This window comes from Amphiura filiformis, chromosome 17 (genome assembly GCF_039555335.1).
Source record: "Amphiura filiformis chromosome 17, Afil_fr2py, whole genome shotgun sequence".
In the NCBI taxonomy this organism is placed as follows: Eukaryota; Metazoa; Echinodermata; class Ophiuroidea; order Amphilepidida; family Amphiuridae; genus Amphiura; species Amphiura filiformis.
In genome coordinates, this window is record NC_092644.1 from 19,872,657 (window position 1) to 19,882,071 (window position 9,415).

Consider the following 9,415-nt stretch of genomic DNA (forward strand, 5'->3'; position numbering starts at 1 on the left):
TATATTCCTAGTTTATAGGCCAATTTGAATAGCATCGTACATTAGATAAATAGACCTATCAGTATTGAAAGGTCAGAGGTCACTTGTATAGTTGATACGTGTTGTGGATATACGCTATTAAATATCACATTATTTCACCGTATTAACGAATCCATCTGTTAATAAAACCTTGATTTATACTCAACGGAACATCTATAGAGTTCAGTGAACATTGTGTTTACTTTTCCAAGTCAAGGATTTACGAGATATTTTGGGATTTTATCGTGTGTGGTGTCATCGCTATACTGTCAATTTAAATATGGCGCCGACCGTAAGTACAACGAACAGTGACACAGCTGACTTGATAAAAGACATTAAACTATGGGTGCGTATCAATATACCACGCTTTATACGTGTGAGTGAATGCGAGGTAGCTTCGGCTATACTTGCCGCCGCTAATACAGAAGAAGATGGTTTCTTAAGTGCTAAAGACATTTTAGGGGTGCAATACATGTCGGGTGCACAGCCGTTTTGGATTGTCAACCTCAGATCTATTCAAGCCAAAGCCCGTGTACTAGCTGCTGGCAGTGTGGAATTGAAAGAGAAATCACTTCAAATATCAGATTTTTCTGCCGCCCAGTCTGCACACCCCAAGAAAGCTAACAATATAAGACTAAGTATTCACGGCATTCCACAGAATGTTCCTGATGCTGAGGTTGAAAGTTGGGTTGGTGGTTTTGCTACCCTCGCTAGCCCTATCTTTCGCCATAAGAGTAAAGAAAAAGGTGATAACAATGAATTTGCACACCTGTTAACTGGACATAGATACTGTTTTGTTAGCAAGATACTTGAAGAACAACCCAGATATTCAAAGATGGCGATACCAGATCCATTGGATCCAAAATCGTTGACTGATGTAGAAGTTGTCCTATATTACAATGGACAAACCAAGGCCAATTGCAGATATTGCCATGGTACAGGTCACACCATATCATCGTGCCCTGTGAAGCCCAAGCCAAAATGTTACCATTGTGGTGTTGTAGGTCATGTGAAGCAGCGATGTCCAGACCTGGCAAAGGGTCCTAAATGTTTCAAATGTTCCAATTATGGACACAAGAGTTTTGAATGTAGCGGTGCTGTTGATCAAGATCAAGACCTGCAAACTCCAAAAGCAACAAGACCTGCTGGTAAAGACGACAAAGTAGCAGAAGCTTCAGCGTTAGCGCAAGAGCTGATCGACCACTGTCTGCAGCATGATAGCAGTAAATCGCCAGAACTTTTGAACAAGGTAAAGGCCCTACTGAACTTTGATGTTGTAAGCGAGGAAAATGAAGATGATTTCCCATCGTTGTCTGAGCAAAATACTAAACCTAAGAAGAAAGGTGGTAAAAAGAAATCAAAAGTACCGGTAAATAAAAAGAACCCTCCTCCTAATACCACAGCCGGTATATCAAATAAAACGAGGCAATCCTCAATGAAAGACTACGGTAGGCCTACGGCCTCGCAAACGCTTGCCTCAAATAAACGTAAAAACCTGTCTCCGGCATCAGCAGACTCTAAACAACCGGATAAAAGAGACAGGCGCGAACGGTTATCGCAGGAGGATAAGGGGGTTCCTAGTTCAAGTAAAATTCAGGAAAGTGCCTGCACAGAACCAGGAAACTCCTCTGTACAGTAGTTTTTCACAATATTATGTTTGTATGTTTGTTTTTTACTGATGAACTCAATATTTTTATGCATTTATCATGTTTAATCTTGTTACATTTAATGTTCGTGGTTTGCGAAACCAGAAAAACGCAAGACCATTTTTCACTGGTTGAACACCAAACAATGTGATGTCTGTTTTCTACAGGAAGTCTATTGCTGTCAAAATGATATTGATACCTGGGAAAAAGAATACAGTGGTACCTTTTATAGTAGTACAGGTACAAATCATAGTAAAGGTATTTTGATTGGTATTTCTAATAAATTTGATTTACCAACTGATGTTGAAAAAATCTATGCTGATAATGAAGGTAGAATACTTGGTATAAAACTTTCTATTAATGATGTCAATTACAATTTGTGGAATGTGTATGCACCTAATGATATTCCAGATAGAAAATTATTCTTTGAGCATGTGCGCAATATTATTGATAAATACAGTGTAGGGGGTCACACAATTTTGGGTGGTGATTTCAACACTGTCCTGAACCCACTGTTAGACAAAATAGGTGGTAATATTCCAAATCGTGCTTGTTCTGATATTATTAAAACAATGTTGGATGATTATGAGTTAAATGATATTTGGAGGCTAAGAAATGGTGATAAAAAAGATTCACCTGGGCACAAAAATCTCCTCCAGTTAAGTGCACACTTGACTATTGGTTTATTCCTAATGCTATTGAGCACACAGTGAGAAAAATTGATATCATATCTGCACCTAGATCAGACCATTAACTGTATTTTTAACTATTTGTCACAATGATATTGTGAAAGGTAATGGTTATTGGAAACTGAACAATACATGGTTACAAAATTCTGATTACGACCATGGCATTAACAAACTTATTGATGAATGTGTTGTTGATTATGGTGATGTATTGTCCCCTAAACATTTCTGGGACTTATGTAAAACTAAAATCCGGTGTTTTACAATTGATTTTGCAAAAGGCTCACAAAAGCAGAGGATGAGTGCGCTAAAGCAAATTGAATGTAAACTACAAAAGCTTTATGAAAATTGCATCAATCAGACGGATGATGAGAACCTGAAATTGCAGTATAATGCTTGTAAACTGGAGTATGAAGTTATGTACAGTCATTTTATGAAAGGGTTACAAATAAGATCTAAAGAGAAATGGATTGAAGAAGGTGAGAAATGTACTAAATATTTTCTGAATTTGGAGAAAAAAATGCTTCTAAGAAGTCAATCAACAAACTTCAGTGTAGTAATGGTGTGATGACAACTGATCAATCTGTTATTTTAAATGAAGAGGTTGTCTATTTTTCTGATTTGTTTAAAAGCAAAGTTGATGTGTCTGAAATAGAATTGGATGAGTTTTTTCGAGATACAATTTTTCCTACTCTGACTAATGATCAGAGTGAAAGCTGTGAGGGTATCTTGACAGCAGAAGAATGTGTAGGCGCGCTCAATTCTATGCCTAAAAAATAAAAGCCCTGGTTATGATGGTCTCACGGTAGAGTTCTATCAGCACTTTTGGCCAAAGATTGGTCCCATTGTTGTTACGGCGCTTAATGATGCGTATCTTTCTGGGTCACTTACCACCATCAGAATCGTGGCATAATCTCCCTCATTCATAAAGGTAAAGGGCTTCCCCGGGATTCCCTTAATAACTGGCGTCCAATTGCTTTGTTGAATATTGATTATAAGATAGCCACTAAAGCATTGGCTGCTCGTATTAAAAACATTCTTCAGTCTGTTGTGAATACTGATCAGAATGGTTTTGTTAAGGGTAGAAGTATACACGAAAATATCCGCCTTATTGAAGATGTTTTAAGATATGTTGATAATAATAATTTACCTGGTGTTATGATGTGTATTGATTTTAAAAAGCATTCGACAGTATAGAACGTGACTTTATATTTTATGCGCTCAGAAAATTGAATTTTGGTTCAATGTTCAGAAAATGGATTTCAGTTATTTTTCCAATACCACTAATTGTATTATTAATAATGGTCACATCTCAAGTTCCTTTGATGTAAATTGCGGCGTACGTCAGGGTTGCCCGATTTCGCCTTTGATCTTCGTCCTTAGTGTGGAGTTGCTCGCTTGTAAAATTCGTCAATCCAAGCAAATCCAGGGTATTACTTTACCATTTGAGAACTATGAACGTAAAGAAATTCGCATCTCTACTTTTGCAGATGATACTACCATTTTTGTAAAAGACCCTGAATGTGTTAAAACGGTTATGGATGTATTTGATAACTTTTCAAGATTATCTGGTCTTTCAGTAAATCATGCCAAAAGTGATGCCGTATGGATTGGGTCCTTGAAAATAATAATTTCGGCATCGGAAATGTTAACTGGAAATTAGCGCCAAATAACACTGTTAAAATCCTTGGTGTGTATTTCTCCCCAAGTATCTCAATAAATCATTTGTCTTGTAATTGGGAGGATAAAATGAATAAGATCGAGTGTTCAATCCGTGCATGGAAGATGCGAGGCCTATCAATGGTTGGTAGAAACTTGATCGTGAAAACATTGTTGGCTTCACAACTTTCATACATTGCTCCAGTTGTAGACCTTCCTGAGAGAGTTGTAAAGAAATTAAACACTATGTTTTTATTTTTTTTTTGAATAGAGTGGAAGCGGTGAAGCGGAACACCATTATTGCAGATTATGAAAGAGGTGGTATAAACATATTTCAGGTTGAGATGTTTTTCAATGCTTTAAAGATGTCTTGGATCAAAAAACTAAACAATTCTAGTCCTGCTTGCTGGAAGAACATTCCACTTTACTATGTCAACAAGTTTGGTTTGGGTATGAATGTGTTTATTTGTAATTGTAGCTTCAACCAAATCAACACTGTATGCAAGAATGTTATTGACACCTTTCCTGTTTTTTATAACAACATGTTTAAAGTCTGGTTCAATACTAAATGTACTTCAAATAAAGCTGACATATCTGATTACTACAATCAAATCATTTGGAACAATGATGCTGTAACTGTTAACAAGAAAACACTTTTCTATAGAGACTGGATTGAAGCTGGCTTTATTTTTATAAAAGATCTTTTTGATGATGATGGTTCAATCTACTCACTTGAGTATTTTAGGCACCGCATTCCACGCACTGGCAACATTCTTTTTCAGTACTTCGCTCTTTGCAATGCTCTGCCGAATGATTGGAAGAATGCACCAATTCTAGACCAAATTAGGACTGAATCGATTGTCTTTAATGCAGTCCCTATAGAAGCCTGTTCTTCAAAGTTTTTTAGACATGCCATGGTTGATAAGATTTATGTTCCACCAATTTGTATGAACTATTGGTGTAGAAGATTCCCAATTACAATTTTGATTGGGAAAAGATTTGGGGTTCAATACCATGTTGTACCAGTGAGGCCAGACTTATTTCACTTAATTGGAAAATTATTCATAACATTTATCCCACAAAAGTTTTATTATGTAAAATGGGGAAAGAAGATAAAAATTTGTGCAATTCCTGTAATGCTGTTGATCATCCAGAGCACTTCTTTTTTCATTGTAATAAGACCACTCCTATTTGGGAATTTGCTAACAGGGTTATTACACAAAGGCTTGGTAAGAACTTTAGGCTTTCTGTTGAAAATGTTTTATTTAATTATCATAATGACATTACCAGCGATCGGTCAAAATATATCAATTATGTTATATGTGTTGGCAAAATGTGCATTGGCAAATACAGATACGGGGATCATCCTTGTCTTCTGTTCCTCTTCAGGCAGGAACTTCGTATGAGAGGTTTGGTCTGCGATGACTTTAGCTAGTTGATCGCAGATGAACAGTTACTTGGATGACTTCCGTGTCTGTTCTTGGCTCTGTCATTTTGCTTAAATTATTTGTTTGATTTTCTTATTATATACATGTATGTAAATTTGTTTTTATAACATCTACTATTATATATGGATTATGTGCAGTGCAATAACTTTTGTTGTTATAATATTTATAGTGTATTTAATGTGAATAAAAGGCATTTTGCCTGACATACTATGTCAAAAGATAAAAGTATTGATTTATTCTATTCAGCAATATCAAGGATTACTATCAAACTTCTCATAGCTGATTGTCAGTTGGCTCAGTGGTAACGCAGTAGGTTTTACAACACCGAGGTCCCGGGTTCAAGATAGAAAAGTAGACATGTGCCAATGATCCCACTGACTAACCTGTGTAAAATTAATTTTCCACTTAATATTTTACCTTCACAGTTGCCATAGTAAATGCTCAAATCATCCAAAGCGATGTCACCACGGTAACTGTCCCCAATAATTCCTTCATATGATACCTGCAAAAAGACAAATATAAATGACAACTAATTATTTGGATGTATATCAAATATCCACCTACTCATGGGTACCAACAAATTTCGAATTTGATTTAAGATATTTTTCACACTTAACATGAATGAAGTGATGAAAAAGTGAAATACACTTTCCCATAACAATATGTCTAGTAGTAGCAGTACCATTTCGGCTGGAATTGTCAATATCTGCTGTAGTTTCTTTTCCGAATGCTTCATTGATCCCAATATTTCTGATATTCCAACAATCCATTATGACATCTCTCTCCCCGTCTCACCATCTCTCCTCTCTTTGTAGTTATTGACATCCACATAAATCTCCAAGCTAACAACTTAGCAGCTGGGATTGATGGAATCTCAAGCCACATCTTGAAAGGCACGCGGTGGTTTCTGACTCGTAGATTCTCTCTGATCTATTCAACTTAAGACTCATAACTGCCAGCATTCCTGTTGCATGGAAACTCTCTCGAGTGACCCGATCCCTGTTTTCAAGTCCGTGATCCTCATGCTGCCGCTATAACTACAGATTGGAACCAATTTGCGATAAGCTTCTGGCGAATATTAATCATAGTCAGGCTCTTCAGCACCTCATTAGCAAAAACATCTTCACCAACAGACAGTTTGGTTTCTTACACAAATCTTCAACAACAGATGCACTCACAACCGCTTTCTATCCTTGAGGATAGCAAAAGCATCGCCATGGCTCATTTTGTTCTATCCAAAGCCTTTGATCGCATCCCCAATAGTCCTCTGCTCCAAACACTCAGAGATGTAAGTATATCCGGTCTGCTTTCTTGGTTCAGGTCTTGCCCGTTCAACAGGTCCCAGTTGGGTGTTATCCGAGATGTGGATTCTATTATTTCTTGTTTAATAATGACATGTGTCTTTCTTCCTTTTCTTGTGCTTTAAACTTTATGCTGATACTCTCGTCAAACTTAACTCTGCTTGCTTGACAAATCCATTTTCCTATACACAATACACAGTGCTCTCACCATTGACGTGTGACCTCTACAAACAGTGTATGTTAGAGGTATAGGGCATTGCCTAGTTAACGTCACTGTGTGAAAACTAACCGGCCAATATTTTTGTACTCTCTGAAATTCTAGAAAATATAATTTTATAATATGTTTTAGCTAATTTAGATGTTTGGAAATATTCGCTCTTTTGTGTTTTAGTAAGGAAGGGCACGCCATGGCCTGCAAAATTCCCTGTGTAAATCGAATGCAACTTTTAGTGACTATCACTCATTTTGTGGACCGCTCTCTCCCGAAGGGCATGAAAACTAAACCACTTGACGGATATTTCTTGTACTAGATGTCAATCAAGAATAATGTATACATTACATGTAGGCTAAAAACTGAGTATGTGGGGCATCTGAAAATGGCCGTACCTTCCTGATATGTGACAGATAACCGCAAAAACAACTCCCAAATCTGTCCATAACTTTGGTCAGTGGAGAGAGCCAGGGGATTTCAAGTGGGTGATTATTTGTTTGTCATTTACCTGTGTGATACAATCACATTTACTTTGACAAGTTTGACATGAGTTGTACCATCAACAAAGTTGGTTAACAATATGCAGACTATTGTTCTCATTTGGGAAACAAAGGCCACGCACAGTATTGTTACCGTGTGTTTGCTTTGTAATGGTGCATCCAACTGAAATTATAATACCTATTTCATCACAGCCCATTGCGATATCGCACAGGTAAATCAGAAACATGTGTTTGTGGATTTAACCAGGGATATGAGACACATCCCTGATTTAACATAGTTGAGCTTTTTATGAGTTTTTATCTTGGTTTGATGGGGTTTAAGTCCTGCAAAGGTCGTGGTGAATTCTGCTGTAGGCATAACTGCATAATGCTGCCCATTTAACGTGTGTCTTCTGCTAAATTTCCTGGTGTCTGGCTTGCCTGACAAGCTTTTCTGGAATCTTCACATCGATCACATATGCAAAAATGCTCACAAAATTATTGGCTTCATTCATATATCTTGTCAATCGCCCCCTTTCAGCACTCGTCGCTCTTTGTTCCTGGCCCTGGTTCGTCAAATCCTGGATATCTCCCACACGTATACGCAGCCTCAATTCACGCGCTGTTGTGGTTCCTTTTCATCGGCTTTTATTGTCCCAGAGATCATTTTATCCAGATCCAGAGATCGTTTGCCATCCATTTGGAATTCTCTCCCTGAGGTCATTGTCAATGCAATTTACCTCCAGTCCTTTAAATTGGCCATTCAATCTCACCTCCTCTAGCCTGTTCGCCTTAATTTATGTTTTGTTACCTAGCCGGGACACCGGCTAGGTCTTGTGATGCTATCGGATCTTTCTTACCTAGCCGGGACACCGGCTAGGTCCTGTGATGCTATCGGATCTTTCTTCTTCTGGCAACAAATTTCAAAATGCTTCTTCTCTTACATGTTACATCGTACAATGACGTCACTTGCACATATGCATCGGCTATATCCAGTGTCTATAGGGTGTTCACAAATTTGGGGTCAAAGGTCATTAAGGGGTCATTTCCGGTATAAAACCAAATATCTTCAAAATGCTTCTTCTTCCACAAATTACATAGTACGATGATGTCACTTGCACATATGCATCGGCTATATACAGTGTCTATAGGGTGTTCACAGAATTTGGGTCAAAGGTCATTAAGGGGGTCATTTCCGGTCTGAAAGCTAAAAATATTCAAAAAATCACTGTTTTTACAAATTACATAGCAGAGTGTTGTCATTAGCACACATGCATTGCTACCAACCAGGGTCATTGGGGTGTCTACAGTTTCGGGGTCAAAGGTCATTAAGGGGTCGCTTACGAACAAAAACCAAAAATCATCAAATATGTTCATTTTTTTTTATCTTAAAACGTAACCAGACCAGAGTGACATAAACTTCATATATGCATTAGTGTTACCCGATGTATGCACGGTATTTTTATTTTTTTGGTCAAAGGTCATTTAGACGTCATTTCCGGTTTTAAGCAAAATAAATTTAAGAATTTTTATCTCCATAACTAAGCATAGTAGATTTTTTTTATTTAAACTGTAACAATGCATTTTCGCGGTGTATATAAGGTTTTTTTTATATTGGGGTCAAAGGTCATTAAGGATGTCAAAACGTCAAATTTGCAAAAAATGTTTAAAATTACGGAAAAGTAGCTATATATCAGCCTATGGAAGACGGATAAAGCCCCTACATGCTATGTACATTGATGCACCATTAAGGTAATACACTATTTTAAAGTGTTGCGATTTGGTAGTTCACAACATCTTGCGAATGGTAATGAGCTTTGGCAAAAATTGCATTGCTCATTTCCTTGCGAGAGTGTAGAAGAATTCAAATATCACAGAAATAATTTTGTAGGTCCTGTGGTTCTTGAGTTATGTTGTAAAGAGGGCTGAAACAACAACACTTTTGTAAAATGTACATAACTCATTAA